Source organism: Mandrillus leucophaeus, unplaced genomic scaffold (genome assembly GCF_000951045.1).
Source record: "Mandrillus leucophaeus isolate KB7577 unplaced genomic scaffold, Mleu.le_1.0 Scaffold73, whole genome shotgun sequence".
Classification (NCBI taxonomy): Eukaryota; Metazoa; Chordata; class Mammalia; order Primates; family Cercopithecidae; genus Mandrillus; species Mandrillus leucophaeus.
In genome coordinates this window covers 6,719,830-6,741,552 of record NW_012107919.1, presented here as the reverse complement: position 1 = coordinate 6,741,552, position 21,723 = coordinate 6,719,830, and the positions used below count along the sequence as shown (strand labels likewise).

The following is a 21,723-nucleotide window of genomic DNA, read 5'->3' as shown; positions in this document are numbered from 1 at the left end:
CAAGTTCTAGAGGGGGCATGGTGCTGCCAACACCTTGACTTCAGACCCCTAGCTTCAAGAACTGTAAGAATAAGTTTCTGTTATTTCAAGCCACTCAGTTTGTGGTATTGTTATAGCAGCCCTTGGAAACTGGGAATATTCCTAAATTGTTGAAGCTCTAGTTTCCTCAAATACAAAACAGGAGAATATTATTACCAACTTCATTAGATCACTGAGTTAATATACATTAAGAGTTTAAGATTGGGTCTAGTACAAAATAGACACATAATAAACGGAAATTGTTTAACTCAATGTTGTTAATATTAATTTAAAAAACTCACTCCTTGCAACTTCACATGTTTTGGGGGGTCTCAACCTGTAAACAACTCTGTAAATCAGACAGAATGGAAATTCTTACATCTGTTTTACATATGAGGTATCTGAAACCAAAATATACTGACACAACATATCCAGGTTCGCACAGTCACTTCCTGGTGGAGACGGGGTTCAATCTTAAGTATTTTGAATGTAATTGGATACTTCTTTACATATAGAAAAATATCTCTCAGAGTAACATGAGTCTTTTTATCCTCCAGCATTGAGGGTCTATATTTATGAATATCTTCTATATTTATTACTCTTCTAAGTGAATTATAATTATTAATTTATGGGTTCCTGTAACCATCACCCAGGCAACTATATGCCCATTTCTCAGGAAAGGAAACCAAAGTTCGGAGAGAGGAGTTATCTACTCAAAGTCATACAACTTGTAATGTCAGACACAAGATTCCAGTCTAGATTTCTTACATTTCTAACCAGTGTACACTTCATTTCCTCCCACTGTCCTCATACACGCACAAAAAAATCAACTAAGATTGTTTTTATGCTGTTGGCTGCGCATAAGTATCATTTATCATGTGCACTTTGGACAACACAATTCCAAGTTCTTCCAATACTCATTTGCATATATCAAGGTAATTTTTAATTCTTTTTAAAGACCCACTCCTTGCCTGCCTAGTGTCATTAAAAGGGAGACTACTTATCACAACATTTAGCAGCACAAAATGACACTAACATAAATGGTGCTGTCTTCTTTAAGGGACAACTTCCAAATGGTTCACTAGCAGCTGCGATCTCTAAGCTCTGAATCTTTGGGTGACACACAGTTCCACTCAGCAGCTTTGCTCAGGAAAACAAAAAAGGTATGATCACAGAGTCATGTAAAGTATCCAGAGTAAAGTGGGATTTAAAATCAGTGAAACTGGTGTGCAAGAAAGAGAAGACAGAACAAAAGAGCTCTGACTCACAGAGCCAGACATTCAGATTAAAAAATAGATATGAGTTCACTCCTGAAAGTGCTAACGGAAATGTCACCACACTCTAATGCCCTGATGATGGTTTCCTTTTGGCTTCAATAAACAACTGAAATTACAAAGATCCTGTGACAATGTGATAACCATGTAGTGCCAGTAGCATGTGCTCTTAAATGCTATTTATCGGAAACATATTTTACCAGATAATGTCATTTCCCATCAAACTTTACCAGTAAAGGGAGTCAGGATGGCAGAAACAAAGAAGGAGAGGAACACATGCCGTGAGTCCACAACAGGCATTAGCTGAGCATCTACTTTTGCAAGTTATTATTCTAAGCTCTTCAGATGCAGCGTGGAATAGAGCCAAGTTCTTGCCCTTGCAGACCTTTTATCCCAGGGTAGTGTCTACTATGTGCAGAGGGTTTTATGAATGTTATATCATTTAATCTTCATTAACTCTATCATGGTAGGTAGAGAGCAGATGGTTTTTGCTTTTGTTTTTTGACTGCTTGACATTTATTTCTCCTTCTTGTGGCACACATCCTTTTTGGGAAATTACCTCTCATCCATATATGTAATCTTCATATATCTGTAAATAAAAGTATTCTGGCCGGGCATGGTGGCCCACGCCTATAATCCCAGCACTTTGGGAGGCCGAGGTGGGCAGATCACGAGGTCAAGAGATTCAGACCATTCTGTCCAAAATGGTGAAACCCGTCTCTACTAAAAGTACAAAAATTAGCTGAGCTTGGTGGCGCTTGCCTGTAGTCCCAGCTACTTGGGAGGCTGAGGCAGGAGAATTGCTTGAAACCAGGAGGCGGAGGCTGCGGTGAGCGGAGATCGCACCACTGCACTCCAGCCTGGCAACAGAGCGAGACTCCGTCTCAAAAAAAAAAAGGATTCTATGATCTCCTAGCCAAGCTGTCATGTTACAGTAATTGGATTTTTTTTCAAGAACATTGAAACTTAATCTGAGAATTTTAAGGGTAGGGGGAAAAGCAGTGGGAAGCATTTATTATAACAATGTTGCCAAAGGAGATACGAAGTATTTCTGCCTCTTGATTCCCCATGACAGCCGTGAATCCTGCTTATTTGTAATCCAAGTTTTACTGCCTTCCCATGTATTCTGTGAATTTCCCCAATAGTCTTCCAATAAATTTCCTTTCTGTTAAGTTTGCCAACAAGTATCCATCACTGGCAACAAACGAACCCTAATTATTAAAATAGTTATCATCAACATAATGTTGTACCATGAGGAATCTAAAGAACACAGAGATTAAAAACTGTTAATCAAGCTTAGCCTAAAGCTGCCTCCTTACATATTTAAGTTTGGCCTAAAGGTTTTTGTGTACATTGTAAACTATAACAAGTAGCGGTGTGAACCAACCATAGCTCACACCTGTGTCAATCACCAGTTTTGGCCAATCAAATGTAGCCAACTGTTTGAACTGTGTTCAAAAAAGGCAAACACTGAGCTGTAACCAATCCAGTTGTTCCTGTACCTCACGTACCTCACGTCTGATTTCTGTACATTTCTCTTTTTTTTTTCTTTTTTTTTTGACTATAAATCTTCTTTCACCACATGGCTGTACTGAAGTCCCTCTGAATCTGCTGTGATTCTGGGGGCTGCTTGATTTGTGAATTGTTCATTGTTCAATTCAACTCCTTTAAATTTAACTTGGCTGAAGTTTTTCTTTCAACAATACATGTCCAAATCAACATAGCTACTATAAATGTATCTGATCCCAAAAGTCAAGCTCTTTCCACCATAACATGCAGCATGCTTCTTGATGAGGGCAGTTTAACAGAGAGCATCCTTTTCATAGCTGGTGATGCATCTGTTGCTTTCTTTCAAGAGGATTTCTTAAATAGTGGAAACAACATTAAAGTACACAGAACAGACTCTGTCTCCTTTTTACAATCACAATACCGTATAAAATAAGGCAAACTACCTGAAGGCTCCAAGTTCTGCTTGTTGTCTGAAATAAACAATATAAGAAGAAATGCTACAGAGGCTCTTTAAAGGGATTTATTTAAATGCTTTCCTCTAATCCTTTTGTTTGCAGTTCATTTAATGTCTAGCATGATTACATTCCCTGAGTCTTCTGCCAATTAAAAACAAGCATGTCATTGTTCACAATGTCAAGTAACTAAATTTTTGAGTGAAATACCTTAGAGAAATAAATGTACACTATTAGTGATAATGTATGTATTTTATGGACATTGCATCTTCCATATTCATTCAATCTATTCTCATGGTGGTTCTTTTACTGTTTTGTATGGGTAACAGTGATTTTGGCCCATGGTGAAGGATGTTATTTAAAAAAATCCTTTGGAAATGCATTGTCTTATTTACTCTGAAGCTATTGTTTGCTCTAATGTAGTGTCTACTCAGTGAGAACCCATTCCTGAAACCATAAAATCAGATCTACCTGTGCTCCTCCTGAACTGGTGGTTTCTCTATAATTTGTATAGTTAATTATATTTCTGTCTTTCACTTGATTGTTTGAAACTGGAATGCAAGAGTTTGTAAGGAATTCACTCACAGTTGGCTTAAAATTGTCTGCTCATGTTTTTCAACTATTCACTTATTTTTTCCTACTACTCACATTCCCTCAATTACTTGTATATGGTTTAGTATGCTATTTTTAACTTGATGGAAATAAAAATGATACAGGATGATACCACCAGGCAAAGATAGACATCCAAATGCAATATGTGATATATAGGTTGGTTTAATTCACCTGCAATTTGTTGAATGTCTGCTTTGTGCTCAATCTTAACCTATGCCACTCTGTGCGTATAGTATATAATGTGAGTGTCTTAAAAATTACAGATTTACAATAAAATATACAAATGTGTAGAATATCCTGATGTAATCCTTTGGGAAATCACTGATGTGAGAACTTCACTGAAGCAGAATATTTAGGCAATTGTGGAGGTTCCTAATATCCCATTACCAAAGAAACCAGCTTCTTCATTACAGGTAAAGTCTGCAGTATATATAAGAAACCATTTTGCCTACTGGTTTTCTTCTTTTCTGACAGTGTTATTCAAATTAACCATAAAGGTCGAGCTCATTATTTTTACTATTAAATTTAGGTACAGGCATTTCCTCCTCCTGCTTCTAAAGAAACCCTACTCTGTAACAAAGTAGTTTCCAATACATGTGCTTACTTTATTGTGAAAAAATAATAAACAAATACACAAATAAATTTATGTACAATTACTTTTTGACCTACAAAAGCCTTGGTAAAGATTTTTCTCCAGGCAATGCTCACAGCTCCACTAGGCAGTGCCTCAGTAAGGACTTGGTGTGGGGGCTCCAACCCCACATTTCCCTTCCACATTGCCCTAGCAGAGGTTCTCTACAAGAGTCCTGCCCCTGCAGCAAACTTCTTCCTGGACATCCAGACATTTCCATACATCCTTTGAAATCTAGGCAGAGGTTCCCAAACCCCAATTCTTGACTTCTGTGCAACTGCAAGCTCAACACCATGTGGAAGCTACCAAGGCTTGTGGCTTGCACCCTCTGAAGCCATAACCTGAGCTCTATGTTGGCCCCTTTCAGCCATGGCTGGAGCGCCTCGGATGCAGGGCACCAAGTCCCTAGGTTGCACACAGCACAAGGACTGTGGGCCCAGTCCAGGAAACTTCTTCATCCCAGGCCTTTGGGCCTGTGATGGGAGGGACTGCTGTGAAGACCTCTGACAAACCCTGGAGACATTTTCCCCATTGTCTTAGGCATTACCATTCAGCTCCTCGTTACTTATGCAAATTTCTGCAGCTGGCTTGAATGTCACCTCAGAAAATGGGATTTTCTTTTCTATCACATTGTCAGGCTGCAAATTTTCTGAACTTTCATGCTCTGCTTCACTTATAAAACTGAATGCCTTTAACAGCACCCAAATCACCTCTTGAATGCTTTCTGCTTAAAAAATTTCTTCCATCAGATACCCTAAATCACGTCTCTCAAGTTCAAAGTTCCTGAACAGATTCACGACAAAATGCCACAAGTCTCTTTGCTAAAACATAACAAGAGTCACCTTTGCTCCAGTTCCCAACAAATTCATCATCCACATGTGAGACCACCTCAGCCTGGATTTCATTGTCCATATCATTATCAGCATTTTGGTCAAAGCTGTTTAACAAGTTTCCAGGGAGTTCCAAACTTTCTCACATTTTCCTATCTTCTTCTCAGCCCTCCAACCTGTTCCAACCTCTGCCTGTTACTCAGTTCCAAAGTCACTTCCACATTTTTGGGTATGTTTTCAGCAGTGCCCTAGTCTACTGGTATCAATTTACTATATTAGTCCATTTTCAAGCTGCTGATAAAGACATACCTAAGACTGGGCAATTTACAAAAGAAACAGGTTTAATTGACTTATAGTTCCATGTGACAGGGGAGGCCTCACAATCATGGCAGAAGGTGAAAGGCACATGTCACATGGCAGCCAAAAAGAGAAGAGAGCTTGCACAGAGAAACTCCCCTTTTGAAAAACCATCAGATCTCATGAGACTTATTGCCATCACAAGAACAGCATGGGAAAGACCTGCCTCCATGATTCAATTACCTCCTACCAGGTCCCTTCCATAACACATGGGAATTCAAAATGAGAGTGGGTGGGGACACAGCCAAACCATATCAATTGTGTTGTAGTATAGTTTGAAATATGCTAGTATAATGCCTCCAGGTGTATTTTCTTGCTTGTGATTGTGCTGCATATGTATAATTTTTTTGGTTCCATGTTAATTTTAGGATTGTTTCTCTTTCTATGAAAAATAACATTGGAATTTTGATAGGGATTGCACTGAAACTGTAGCTTGCTTTATGTAGTATGGATGTTTTAGCAATAATTTTTCCAATCCACAAAATACAGGATATCTTTTCATTCATTTATGTCTTCTTCAATTTATTTCATCAACGTTTTATAGTTTTTAGTGCATAGGTCTTTCACCTCCTTGGTTACATTTATTCTTAAGTGTTTTTCATAGAAATTGTCAATGAGATTGTTCATTTCTTTTTGGATAGCTCATTGTTGGTATATAAAAATGCTACTGATTTTTGTGTGTTTATTTTGCATTCTGGAACTCTAACATATTTATTAGTTCTAACGGTTTTTTATGGAATCTTTAGATTTTTCTATACATGAGATCATGTGTCAGCAAACAGTGACAATTTATCTTCTTCCTTATTTGGAAGATTTTATTGCTTCCTATTACCTAATTGCTCTAGCAAAGATTTCCAATACTAAGTTGAATAGAAGCAACAAGAATGAGCCTTGTCTTGTTCCATTTCCTAGAGGAAAGGCTTTCAGTTTTTCACTTTTGAGTATAATGTGAGCTTTGGGATTGAATATGCCTTGTATTGTGTTGAGGCACATTCCTGTTATAGCTAATTTGGTGAGAAACGTTTATCATGAAAGGATGTTAAAATTTGCAAAGTATTTTTTCTGCATGTAATGAGATACTTATACAGTTTTTGTGTTTTATTCTGTTAATGTACCGTATCACATTTATTGATCCATGTATTTTAAGTCATCCTTGCATTCTAGGGATAAATTCCATTAGTTCATGTTGAATGATTCTTTTAATGTATTGTTGAATTTAGTTTGCCAGTATTTCGTTGAAGATCTTTGCATCTATGTTCATCAGAGATATTGGCCTGGAATTTTATTTTAACTTATTATGGTATTCTTCTTTACCTTTGGAATTAGAACCTTCAAATATTTGGTAGAATTCAGCAATGAAGCCATCAGGTCTTGGTCTTGGGCTTCTCTTTGATGGGAAACATTTTATGACTGACTCGGTCTCCTAAATTGTTACTGGTCAGTTCATGTTTTCTATTTCTTTATGATTTAGTCTTCATAGGTTGTATATGTCTAGGAATTTATCAATTTCTTACATATTATCCTATAAAGATGGCATATACTTATTCATAATAGTTTCTTATGATCCTTTGTATTTCTGTGGTATCAGTTGTTAATGTCACTGCTTTCATTTCTGATTTTATGTATTTGAATCTTCTTTTTCTTAGTCTAGCTTAAGACTTGTTCATTGTGTTTATCTTTTCAAAAAAAACTTAGTTTTGTTGATGTTTTGTATTAATTTTCTAGTCTATTTTATTTATTTCTTCTCTGATTTTTTTTTTTTCTTCTGCTAAGTGGGCTTAGTTTGGGCTTTTTTCTAGTTCTTTAGGAATGACATTGTAATTTATTTGAGATCTTTGTTATTTTTTGATGTAACCATTCATTGCTATAAACTTTCTTCTTAGAAGTACCTTTGCTGTATCCCATAAGTTTTGGCATATTGTGTTTTTCTGTTTTCATTTGTCTCAAGATTGCCTCTTTAGAGACAGGGTCTCACTCTGTTGCAGAGGCTGGAGTGCAGTGGCATTATCATAGTTCACTGTGGCATGGAACTCCTGGGGTCAACTGATCCTCCTGATTCAATCTACCAAGTAGTTGGGACTACAGTCATGCAATGCACAATCATGCTCAGCTGTTTTTAAATTTTTATATTTTGTAGAGACAAGGTCTCACTATGTTGCTCAAGCTGTCTTGAACTCCTGGTCTCAAGTGATCCACCTGCTTTAGCTTCCCAAAGTGCTGGGATTACCAGTGTGAGCCACTGCACCCAGCCTCAATATATTTTTTAATTTGCATTTTATTTCTTTATTGATCCATTGGTTGTTCAGAAACAATTGTTTAAAATACCTCATTTTACTGATTTCTAGTTGTACCATTATGGTTTGAAAAGATACTTGTTATAATTACAGTCTTCTTAACCATGTCTTCTTAAATTTACTAATACTTGTTTTGTGGACTAACATATGATCTATGCTGGAGAATGTCCCATGTGTTCTTGAGAAGGAAGTGCCTTCTGTTGCACATGTTGTAAAGAATGGCTTGTACATGTCTATTAGGGCGATTTGGTCTAAAAATGTTGTTCAAGTTTAAAATTATTTTGTTAATTTTGTTTAGATGACCTGTCCATTGTTAAATGTAGTGTATTGAAGTTCCCTACAATTGTCATATTGGAATGTGCAATACCCATCAGTCCTTTAATATTTCCTTTATATATTTGGTTGCTCCAATATTAGGGGCATATATATTTAAAATGTTTATGTTTTCTTGATGAACTGACTTCTTCATCATTTTATAATGTATTTCTTTGTCTCTTTTTAGAGTTTTTGACTTAAAGTTTATTTTATATAAGTATAGCGACCCCAGTTCTCTTTTAGTTTCTATTTGTGTAGAATACTCTTTTTTCATCCCTGAATTTTCAGTCCATGTGTATACTTAAAACGGAGATGAATCTTTCGTAGGCAGCATATAGTTGGGTCTTTTTTGTATCCATTTAGTCTATGTATTTTTATTAGAGAATGCAATTCATTTACATTTAAGGTAATTATTGATAGCTAAGATCTTACTACTGTTATTTTATTGATTTGTGACATTTTTTGTTTGTGTGTTTCTTGCTGTCTTCCTCTGTAGTTTCATAGTTTTCTGTGGTGGTATGCTTTGAATTCTCTATACTTTTGTTTTGTAATTCTTCCATGGATTTTTTTCTTCATTGTTACCATTACGCCTACATAGAACATCTTACAGCTATAACAGTCTATTTCAAGTTGATAATAAATTAACTTTTCATGCAAACTTACACTTTCACTCCCCCTTCCAATATTTTACATTTTGATGTGAGCATTTATATTATTTTCAGCACAGGAGTTTTGACCTGCTCCAATTCTGGCCCAGGCTGGTACACCCCTCCTTAGGCAACCTGGTAGTCCCCACTCCAGGGGGTCACCATACTGATGCTGAATTTAGTGTAGACACCCAATCGGCATAGTGCATTACAGCCCAGAACTCCTGGGCTCATGTGATCCTCCCGCCTCAGCCTCCCAAATAGCTGGGATTACAGGCACGTGCCACCACACATGGAAGAATTTACATTATTTTCAAAAGTTTATCCCTTGAACATTTATTTTAGCTAGGTTCTTGCTAATAGTTTTGTCTTTTAACCCTCATACTAGAATAAAATTGCTTTGCACAACTGTCATTATGGTCCTAAAGTATTCTAAATATAGCTCTGTATTATGTATACTATTGGGTTCTGTACTTTTTGTTTTATGTTTTTAATTAGCAGCCTTTTGTTTTAATTTACAAAACTCCTTTCAGCAATCCTTGAGGCCTAATGGTGATGAATTCCTTTAGCTTTTGTTTGTCTGAAAAGTTTTTATTTCTCTTTCATTTCTTAAAAAATTTTTCTGAGTAAAGCATTCTTGGTTGGTGGTTTCATCAGTTTTTTTTTTTTTTTCCTTTAGCATTTTTAATATATCTTCCCCTTGTTTCCTGGTCTGTTGGGTTTCTGCTGAGAAATCTGTTGACAGTCGTATTTTTATTCCTTTCCGTGTAATATGTTTCTCATCTCTTGCTGCTCCCAAAGTTTTTTCGAGTTTTGATATTTTGATGAGTGTGTCAGTGAACTCTTCTTTCGGTTGAATTTGATTGAAACCTCTGTGTTTCCTGTACATGAACATTGAAATCTATCCTCAGATTATGAAAATTTTTAGACATTATTTCTTTAAATATGCTTTCTGGATGTTTTCCTTTCATCCCCTTCTAAACCTCCTGTTATACAAAGCTTTCACCTTTGATGGTTTCCCATAGCTCCTATAGACTTTCTTGATTTTTTATTCTTTAGAATTTTTGCTTCTCTGCCTAGATAATTTCAAATGTCCTGCCTTCAAGCTCACAGACTTTCTTCTGCTTGATTGAATTTTCTGGTGAAGCCTACTATTTTTTCTTTTCAGTTCAGTTATTGTGTCTGTAATTTGCAGGATTTCTATTTTTCACTATTGTTTCTATTTCTTTGTCAAATTTCTCACTTTCCATGCTATTTTCCAAATTTCATTTAATTTTCTAGCTGTATACTTTTCAAGTTCACTGAACTTACTTAAATTTTTGTCATTTCATAGATCTCCATCTTTTAGCATCCATTATTGGAGATTAATTTCTATAAAAGAGGTAATTACTCCCAGATTTTTGGAAAACCTTATGTCTTTGCACTGTTGTGTGTACATATAAAGAGACAACCACCTCTTCTTGTTTTCACAGGTGTTCTTTGGCAGGGATACACCTTCACTACTTAGTTTACTCTGTAATTCTGGAAGGCCCTGTTATGGGCTATTTGGATTGGTTTGCTACCTTTGCTCTTACGTCATGTGGAGCTTCTGGCTGGGCTCTGCTATTAGGCAGAGCAACTGGAAGATTACTGTGAGGGCCTCTAGTCATGCCTATCAGAGGATATATTCCCTGACTGACACATTTTGGATCTGCAGTTGGACAGGGCTGCAGGCTCAGCTCTGAGGTTAGGCAGAGTTGCTGCTTCGGACACGCAGGGCCCAGAGACTATGCTCCTTAGAAATGCACAACTGACAGTTGCCTCCCTCTTTGGGTGGAACCATGGGGTGGGCTTTTGTCTGAGTTGAGCCACTGTTTGATCTCTTGGTTCAAGTATGTCTAGCCCCTATGCTTCTCCAAAATAGGAAGAGGCAGGGATATCCCTGCCTGGATGAGGTCATTTGTCAGGCTTTTTGGCTGAGCAGAGTCACTCTTTGAACTTCTAGGTCAAGCAGGTCTAGCCTCTCTGCTTCTACTAAATGGACAGAGGAAGGCGTTTCCATGCTTGGATGAAGTTGTTGGGGTGGAATCTGGAGCTTGGTATAGAGACTAGCCATCTATAACTCAAGCCAGATTGAACTTCCTACTGTGGTTGTGAAAACAACCAAATCAGCTTTGCAGGTGGGGTATGAAGCTGGCTGGTATCTATGACTGGGTGCCATAGTTGGCAGGAACACAAAGGTACCAACAAGATCATACACTGGTCAATGTGATCTCTATCTTATTTCTCTGTTTTTACTTGACCCCAGATGTTATTTCCAGTGTTCCCCCATGAGGTGCAACCAAAGTGGGCTTCCGAGAAGTGCTTGAGAATGCTAAGGAAGCTAGATGACTGACACTAGTTCTTTTTATCCCCTGTAAAAACCATGGCCCAGAGGAATCCTACCCATCTGGCATTGTGCTGACTTGGGGGAAGAAGAGGGGGTTGTATGGTTGAAGTGAGGCAGTTCTTATCCTTCTAATGCAGTTCTCAGTCACCCTGTAGACCACATGAGTGTGTCAGGCTTAGTTCCAAGTATTTGGATTTTCAAAAACATGTTTTTTGTGGATAGTTGCTAGCTGAATTTTTAGTTGGGCAGGGAGTAGAGCCTGAAACTTCGTCTCTTACTATCTTGCTGATTTCACTCTTCTATAATACCATTGTTACAGATGATGACCATCAAAACAATTAAATTGCTCTCCACTTATGAACTAGATGGTCTTGGAACATGACCTTATGGTTTAATCTCTCTAAATATCAGTTGTTTTCTCTTTTATAAAATGTGAATATTAACTTGTGTTTCTCAGAAAATTAAATAAGATAATCAGTGTAAAGTTTTACCACAATAAATAGTAGGTGCATACTAAAAGACAAATAATAATGGCATATATAGATAGATAGATAGATATATGTTTGTGTGTGTTTATTGAGTGTATTAGTCTGTTGTCACACTGCTATAATGATAATACCTGAGACTGGTTAATTTATAAATACAGAGGTTTAATTGAGTTACAGTTCCACATGACTGCAGAGGCCTCAGGAAACTTACAGTCACGGCAGAAGGTGAAGGGGAAGCAAGTACCTTCTTCACAAGGTGGGGGAGTGGGGGGGGGGAGAGAGAGAGAGAGAGAGAGAGAGAGAGAGAGAGAGATCTCCTTATAAAACCATCAGCTTTCGTGAGAACTCCCTCACTATCATGAGAACACCACAGGGGAAACCATCCCCATGATCCAATCAACTCCCACCAGGTCCCTCCCTCAACACATGGGGATTATAATTCAAGATGACATTTGGGTGGGGACACAAAGCCAAACCATATCATTGAGTATCTACTATGTGCCAAATAGTCTACTAAGTATTGTAGGAAATACAAAATCTATATTACACACATTCCAAGCCCAAAGAAAATTGCCAAATTTGGCAGGTGGGAGATAAGGAAAAAAAATATAAAGCTGTGTAATAAAGACCTAAATTGAAAAGCTGTTCTGAAAACAAAGCCAACAGTTAGAAAAAATATATCATTTCAGAAATGAAAGTTAGAGGTCTTTATTAAAACCTTGGTGCTAACTGTCATTCAAAATGGGTGTTAAACCCAAATCAGAAGTTTTGACATTTAAAGTTCATTAAATTTATTCTACATAATTTGCCATTTTTGACATGTTTTCTGCTATGGTTTAAATGTTGTGTTCCCTCCAAAATTCATGTTGAAACCTAATCCCTTCTAAAATCCAAGTGTTGCCAATGTGATAATATTAAGAGTTGGACCTTTAAGAGATGACTAGGCCATGAGGGATGCTTTTTGTTAATGGGATTAAAGTCCTTTGAAAGAGGGTTTGGGCAGCATTCTGCGAACCTATGCTCACATGAACATCTACTTCCTGCCACATGAGGATGCAGCAAAATGGCCCTTACTGGACCACATGCCAGTGCCTTGATTTTGGACTTCCTACTCTTCAGAATTGTGAGAATATAAATTTTTGTTCTTGCTGTCTCCTCCCACCACCTAAGATGCTGAAAGGAAAGAAGGCCAAGGGGAAAAAAGTGGCTGTGGTCCCTACTGCTGTGAAGCAGCAGGAGGCCAAGAAAGTGGTGAATCCCCTGTCTGAGAAAAGGCCTAAGAATGTTGGCATTCAACATGACATCCAGTTCAAAAGAGATCTCACCTGCTTTGTGAAATGGCCCAGCTATATCAGGTTATAGCAGCAGAGAGCCACCCTCTATAAGCAGCTGAAAGTGCCTCCTGTGATTAACCAGTTCATCCAGGCCCCAGCAAACAGCTACTCAGCTGCTTAAGCTGGCCCACAAGTACAGACCAGAGACAAAGCAAAAGAATAAGCAGAGGCTGTTGACCTGGGGCCGAGAAGAAAGCTGCCAGCAAAGGGGATGTCCCCACTAAGAGACCACCTGTCCTTGGAGCAGGAGTTAACACCATCACCACCTTGATGGAGAACAAGAAAGCTCAGTTGGTGGTTACTGCACACACATGGATCCCATCGAGCTGGCTGTTTTCTTGCCTGCCCTACATTGTAAAATGGGGGTCCCTTACTGCACTATCAAGGGGAAGGCAAAACTGGGACATCTAGTCCACAGGAAGACCTGCACCACTGCTGCCTTCACACAGGTTAACTCGGAAGACAAAGGAGCTTTGGCTAAGCTGGTGGAAGCTATCAGGACCAATTGCAACGACAGATACAATGAGATCCACCATCACTGGGGAGGCAATGTCCTGGGTACCAGATCTGTAGCTTGCATTGCCAAGCTCAAAAAGGCAAAGGTTAAAGAACTTGCCACTAAAGTGGGTTAAATGTATAGTGTTGAGTTTTCTCTACATAAAAAAAAAATACAATTTTTCCTTCAAAAAACATAAATTCTTGTTTTTTATAAATTACCCAGTTTCAGGTATTCTGCTATAGCGGGACAAACAAACTAAAACAAAATATGCCTACTATTAGAAAATACATTTTTTTTTGTCCCATACACATGTAGTCCACTTGAAATGTTACAAAGAGAATTAGTATTTCCTAAATTATCACATGCCATACATGTTGGTTTGCCATACAGATAAGATCCATCTATGGATCTCCTTTATTTCCTTAATAAATTCAGAAGAAGTTTATTGAAGTACATATTTGGTGCCACTATGGATATCAAATAATGTAAGACTGCATGATAATGCTGCACAACTCCTACTTATTGAACATTTATAATGTACCACATAGTATGCTAAGGATTTTGTACACAATTTGTTTAACTCTTGTAACAACACTGGAAAGTAGGTCTTTCACCCTATTTTTACAAGAAAACTGAAACTTAGTAAACCTTAGTAAAGAAAGTGATACAGCATAGAATTTTAAAGAGCTCTTCGTATGCACACTTTTATCCAGTGTTCCCTATCTCTTAGCACATCAGTTTACTCCAAATTAAGAGAATTCCTATTTGGCCTCTCTTTCAATTAGGTGAAGATGTTGAAAAAAAATGTGTTCTACCTAAACACACATCCTCACAGTGGCCTCTCTGAAATTAATTTCTAAGACTGGCTAAATTTTCGTACTATTCCTTTATTATAACAGGCATAATTGCTTGTACCTTTAGTGACAGGCAGAAGGATGCTCAATAAATATCATCTTTTAAAGTTTTTCTTAAAGTTCTTTTCCCTCAACCTAAGATTGATTTTAGTACATTTTTAAGGATTATTTTAAGAGAGAAATATCAGAAGTTATTTCTATTCATCTGATGAATCACATTTATTAATTTCTGTGTATTAAACCAGCCTTGCATCCAATGAATAAAGCCTATTTGATCTTGGTAAATTAGCTTTTTGATGTGCTGCTGGATTCAGTTTGTTAGTATTTTGCTGAAGATTTTCGAATTTATGTTCTTCAGGGATATTTGCCTGAAGTTTCTTTTTTCACTGTATTCCTGCCAGATTTTGCTATCAGAATGATGCTGGCCTCATAGAATGAGTTAGGGTGGAGTCCCTCCTCCTTGATTTTTTGAAATAATTTTAGTAGGATTGGTACCAGCTCTTCTTTATCTGGTAGGATTTGGCTGCAGTTCATGTGGTCCAGAGCTTTTTCTGGTTGGTAAATATTTTATTACATATTTAATTTGGGAACTCATTGGTGATCTGTTCAGGATTTCAATTTCTTCCTGGTTCGGTCTTGGTTTGTGTATTTGTTAGACTTTATCCATTTCTTCTAGATTTTCTAGTTTGTGTGCACAGAGCTATTCATAATAGTCCCTGAGGACTCCTTATATTTCTGCAGTGTTGGTGAGATTATCACGTTAGTCATTTCTGATCGTGTTTATTTGGATCTTCTCTCCTTTTTCTTTATTAATCTAGCTAGCTGTCCATCAACACTATTTATTCTTTCAAAAAACGAACTTTAGGTTTTGTTGATTGTTTAAGTGGATTTTGCAACTCAATTTCACTCAGTTCAGCTCTGATTATGGTTATTTCTTTTCTTCTGCTAGCTTTGGGGTTGAATTGCTCTAGTTTTTCTAGTTCCTCTAGGTGTGATGTTACGTTGTTAGAGATCTTACTAACTTCTTAATTTAGGCTTTTAGCACTATAAACACTCCTCTTAACACTGCTTTAGCTGTGTCCCAGATATTCTGATATATTATATTTTTATTTCATTAGTTTCAAAGAAGTTTTGGATTTATACCTTAATTTTATTATTTACTCAAAAGTTTAAGAGCAGATTGGTTAATTTCCAAGTAACTGTATGATTTGAAAGTTCTTCTTGGTATTGGATTATATTTTACTGTGTTATGGTCTAAAAGAGTGGTTGGCATGATTTAGGTTTTTAAAAATTTGCTAGAGATTGCTGAGCATGTAGTCAATCTTAGAGTACGTGCCATGTGCATGAGAAGAATGTATATTTTACTGTTGCATATTCTGTTGATGCCTCTTAGGTCTATTTGGTCAAGTGTCGAATTTATGTCAAGAATATCTTTATTTTCTGCCTCAGTGATGTGTCTAACACTGTCAGTGGGAGTATTAAAGTCTCACACTACCATTGGATGGTTATCTAAGTCTCTTCATAGGTCTCTAAGAACTTGCTTTATGAATCTGGGTGCTCTAGTGGTGGGAGCATATATATTTATGATAGTTTTCTTGTTGAATCATTTATCATTAAAAACAAAATACACACACATGATCCTCTTAATAAAGGCAGAAAAGGCTTTTGATAAAATTCAGCGTTTCTTCAGGCTAAAATCCCTGAACAAACTTTAATGCACCAAAGGAACACACCTCAAAATAATAAGAGCCATCTATGACAAATTCACAGCCAACATCATATTAAATGGGCAAAAGCTGGAAACATTCCCCTTGAGAATTGGAACAAAAGAAAGATGCCCACTCTAACCAGTTCTTTCAATATAAACTGGATGTCCTAGCCAGAGCAATAAAGCAAGGTAAAGAAATAAAAGACATCCAAATAAGAAAAGAAGAAGTCAAGCTATCTCTCTTAATTAATGATATGACTCTATGCCCAGAAAACCATAAAGACTCCACGAAAAGCCTCCTAGAATAAGTAACTTCAGCAAAGTTTCAGGATACAAAATCAACATACAAAAATCCATAGCATTTCTACACATCAGTAATGTCTGAGCTGAGAGCCAAATCAAGAACACACTTTCAATCACAATAGCCACAAATAGAACAAAATATCTAGAAATACAGCCAACTGAGGTGGTAAATGATCTCTACAGTGAGAATTACAAAACACTTCTGAAGAAGTCAAAGACATCACAAACCAATGGAAACACATTCCATGATCATGGGTAGGAAGAATATTATTAAAACGGCCATCCTGCCCAAACCAATTTACAGATTCAATGTTATTCCTATCAGACTACTGGTGACATTGTTTATCACAGAACTAGAAAAAACGATTTTAAAATTTATGAAGCCAAAATGGAGCCCAAAGAGCCAAAATAATCCTAAGGAAACAGAACAAAGCCAAAAACATCACACTACTTGATATAAAACTATACCATAAGCTACAATAAACAAAATATCATGGTACTGGTACAAAAACAGACACAATGGAACAGGTTAGAGAACTCACAAATAAAGTTGCACACCTACCAGCATCTGATCTTTGACAAAGTCAACAAAAACAAGCAATGGGGAAAGGAATTTCTCTTCAATAAATGGTGCTGTGATAAGTGACTGGCCATACACAGAAGATTGAAATAGAACCCCTTCCTTTTTTTTACTTCTTTTTTTTCTTGAGACGGAGTTTCATGTTTGTTGCCCAGGCTAGAGTACAATGGCCCAATCTCAGCTCACCGCAACCTCTGACTCCTGGGTTCAAGCGATTCTCCTGCCTCAGCCTCCTACGTAGCTGGGAATACAGGTGCTCGCCACCAAACTCAGGTATTTATATATATATATATAAAATTTTATATATATTTATATATAAATATATATAAATATAAATATATTTATAAAAAAATATATATATGGCCCTTCCTTTCAACATATACAAAAATTAACTCAAGATGGACTAAAGACTTAACTCTAAAACCTAAAGCTATAAAAACCTTAGAAGAAAGCCTAAGATATACCATTCTGGACCTAGGCCTTGGCAAAAATTTTATAATGAAGTCTCCAAAAGCAGCTGCAATGAAAGAAATAGAAAAGTAGTACCTAATTAAACTAAAGCGCTTCTGCACAGCAGTGAAACTATCAATAGAGTAATACACAACCTACAGAATGGGAGAAAATATTTGCAAATTATACATCTGACAAGGTCTAATATCAAGGATCTATAAGGAACTCTAACAAATAAACAGGCAAAAAACAAACAACCTCATTTAAAAATGAAGAAAGACTATGAACAGACACTTCTCAAAAAGTGAGAAACACATGACCAACAAACATATGAGAAGACCAACATCATTGATGATTAGAGAAATGCAAATCAAATCCACAATGAGATACCATCTCAAACCAGTCAGAATGGCTTTTATAAAACACTCGAAAAATAATACTTGTTGGTGAGGTTGCAGAGAAAGGGGAATACTTATACACTGCTGGTGCAAATGTAAATTAGTTCAGCCACTATGGAAAGCATTTTGGAGATTTTTCAAAGAAGTCAAACAGAACTACCATTTGACCAGCAATCACACTATCGGGTATATACCCAAAGGAATATAAATTGTTTTACCAAAAAGATACAAATTCACAAGTTTATTACAGCACTATTCACTATAGCAAAGACATGGAATCACCTAGATGCCCATCAACAGTGGACTGTATAAAGAAAATGTGGTAAATATATACCATGGAATACAACACAGCCATAAACAAAGAACAAAATAATGTCCTTGTCAGCAACATGGATGCAGGTGGAGGCCATTATCCTAAGTAAATTAATGCAGGAACAGAGAACCAAATACTGCATATTGTCACTTATAAGTAGAAGCTAAACATTTACTACACATGGACACAAAATGGGGAACAATAGATACAGGGCCTACTAGAGGGTGAAGAATATTAGGAGGGCAAGGATCAAAAACTACCTTACTATGCTCACTACCTGGGTGATGAAATCATTTGTGCATCAAACCTCAGAGACACAATTTACCCATGTAACAAACCTGAACATGTACCCCTGAATCTAAAATAAAACTTGAAAAAAAAGGTATCTGAACTTAGAACATATTCTATAAACAAAAATAAAGGAAACAGGAAAATGAGCCTTTCCTTTAACACATGCAATTTAATAAACCCATATATTAGTCTGTTTTCATGCTGTTATGAAGAAATACATGACACTGGGCAATTTGCATAGTTAAAAAGGATTGACTCACAGTTCTGCATAATTTGGGAGGCCTCAGGAAACTTACAATCAAGGCAGAAGGCACCTCTTCACAGGGTGACAGGAAAGAGAATGAGTGCCCAGTAAAGGTGGAAGCCCTTGATAAAACCATCAGATCTTGTGAGACAAGACTCCTAATCATGAGAATAGGATGGGGAAAACCTCCCCCATTATTCAGTTATCTCCACTGGTCCCTCCCAAGATAAATGGGGATTATGGGAACTACAATTCAAGGTAAGATTTGGGTGGGGACACAGCCAAACCATATAACCCCTATCTTACTTTCCTACCTAGCACACAATAAAGTCAAAACAACGGTATATATTTCCTAGGAAAGGTAGCTGCTTGGATTGTTTCTAGCTGATTCCTCCATTGCTAGGTATAAAATTTGCCTCATCTTACACTGAAAATATTGCTTGTAAAATGTTTGTGAAGTAGTAGGTTGTAAAGCAAGCTAGAAGGAGCTGTTATGTGCATTTGACTGTGCCCCTTCATACTTTTGTATAACATGTTGGGTCTTCCTTAGTGGAAAAGTAGGTGGATAGAGAGGAAGAGGCATGTTAACACAGCAGCAGCAGAGTAGCTTCCAATGGGCAGAACTTAAATCTGTCACTTGCAAGCAACCCAAAACACTCTTTAGTTGAAGCTTAGTGTTTTACTTCTATTAAAAATATAAAAGTTAAATTTATTCTATAAGTTTATTTTTCCCTATTTTAAATTATTATTACTATATTATGAAAAGTTAGACTGGCCTCATATAACGCTTTTCTCTCCCATGCATAATGAAAACATTTTTTTGGGCAGAATTACTCCTCTTTAGACAAGTATGAAGAAGTTTTGCTAATTGACAGATGCTACACAAATGTGCACAATTATTATTGTTACTGCTGTCATTATTGTTTTGGATAATCTTAAACACCAATATCTTTCTTTTTAAAAATAAAGATATTGACACCTCCTCACATAAATAAATTAATGTTCTCTATAGACACACAGGAGTCGCAGCCTCAAATGTCTATGAATAGACAGACAAAGAGGAGAAGATGGACTCAACAGCTAATACATCTCATGATTTTACCTTTACATCAGGACATAACTTATTGTCTTTTTTCTAAAATAGGTTGATGCTTTTATTCACCATCTTTTTCAATAGTAAAATATTTATCTATTGAAGACAATATGCAAAATTCAGAAAAAAAAAACAGATAGAAAATTAAACCACTCTTCTTTTCTTTTTTTTTTTTTTTTTTGAGACAAAGTCTATCTCTGTCACCCAGGCTGGAGTGCAGTGGTGCGATCTCAGCTCACTGCAACCTCTGCCTCCCAGGTTCACACCATTGTCCTACCTCAGCCTCCCAAACCACTCTTAAGGATCACTACTACTAATGCTTCAGTATACTTGACTAGGCTTTTTCATATGAGTATATAAAAATGATTCTCCCTTCTGCAAGTTTAAATTAGATGTGCTGTTTCTCTATTGCCCACTTTAATATAGTTATTAGAATATCCCATGCTATTAAATATTATACTATAACATGAATTGTGATATCAATATAATAGTACATGACTGTAGTACATGACTAATAGTAGACTATTCTTGAATAAATGTATTTACTACACTGTTAGAAAATTGCTAAGTATTTGTTTCCAATTGTTTATAACTATAAATAACCCTATAGTGTAAATCCTTATGTACAAAACCTCCTCCATCTCTGTATCACTAGTGGGACATACAGCCCATAACAGTCATAGGTTTCCTGGGATAACATAAGATAGCAAGGACCTGTCTGGCTTCCTAAAATTCATTAGGAGCTTCTTCATTATCTCTGTCCTTATCCCTGGTACATCCAGTATGATATTTTAGGGGCCCACTCAAGGAAATTTATTTCCCAAGTTGTTCACGCCCAATGACAGTATTTTTCAAATCCCTCTCTTAATTCAGTCTCCTTCCTTCACAACCCTCATAATAATAAAAATTCAAGTCATAATCCCGAGAGGCAGTGATGGGATAATTTTTGGTGTGTTTTTCAGAGGTTCCATCTGGGGCACATTCTTTACCTTGAAGTCCTTTAATATTTACCAATTAACCTGATAAACAATCTCCTTACATCAAGTAGTCTACCACCTACCAGAATAAGAGAAGTATTATATAGTAAATAGGGTAAAGATGAAAGATCTTGTGCTCTTTTTGAGATGGGATCTTGCTATGTTGCCCAGGTTGGTCTCCTGGGCTCAAGTAATCCTCCTGCCTCAGCCTCCTGAATATCTGGGACTACAGGTGTGCACCACTGACCCCAGCTTAAGAAAATTTGCTTTTAAGTGTCTAAAATAGTATATAAATCAAACCAAGCTATAACAGGAGTCAAAAGTGACTATAGAAGGCTATTATAACAATGATCACAGTCTTTAAAAAGGAAATGTAGATGTTAATAAAGTTATTTTTCTGTTTCAAGAAAAGGGGACTAATTTAATAAAGTATGGACAAAACCACCTAGCATCTTGCCCTTAGACCTGGGTCATCAAGAACCTACTCTGAGGTCCCCTACTTTATAGATACTTAATATTGGTTTTATCTTACCTGCCTTTGTAATAAAGCTCAAGGGTTAAGACACTGTAGTCTTAAATAATCTGTGTCTTTCCTCACCTTCTGGGTCATCTTCTTGGCATGGGGGACTCCAAATTCCATGCCTGAATACCATAAACTCATCTCTGAGGCTTGTGCTGGTTTCTCTCCAGCAGACATTTCTTCAGGTGAACATATTCTTATGTCTGAGGCAGAGTGAAGGGGCGTCTGTTTGGGGGAACAGATGGTGCTTGGACCTGAGTTCTGGAATATCCACCAGACATGGATGAGGCACATAATAGAGCAAAAAAAAAAAGAAGAGAGAAGGACGCAGTTGGGAATCTCCATGTACTCTTGTCCAAGGCTC

The 21,723-nt window shown here is 36.9% G+C and overlaps 1 pseudogene; it reads left to right on the top strand.

Annotated features, from left to right (window-relative positions):
- The first annotated feature begins 12,965 nt into the window (after nt 1-12,965).
- Nucleotides 12,966-13,761, top strand: LOC105528733 (annotated as a pseudogene).
- Nucleotides 13,762-21,723: the final 7,962 nt, after the last annotated feature.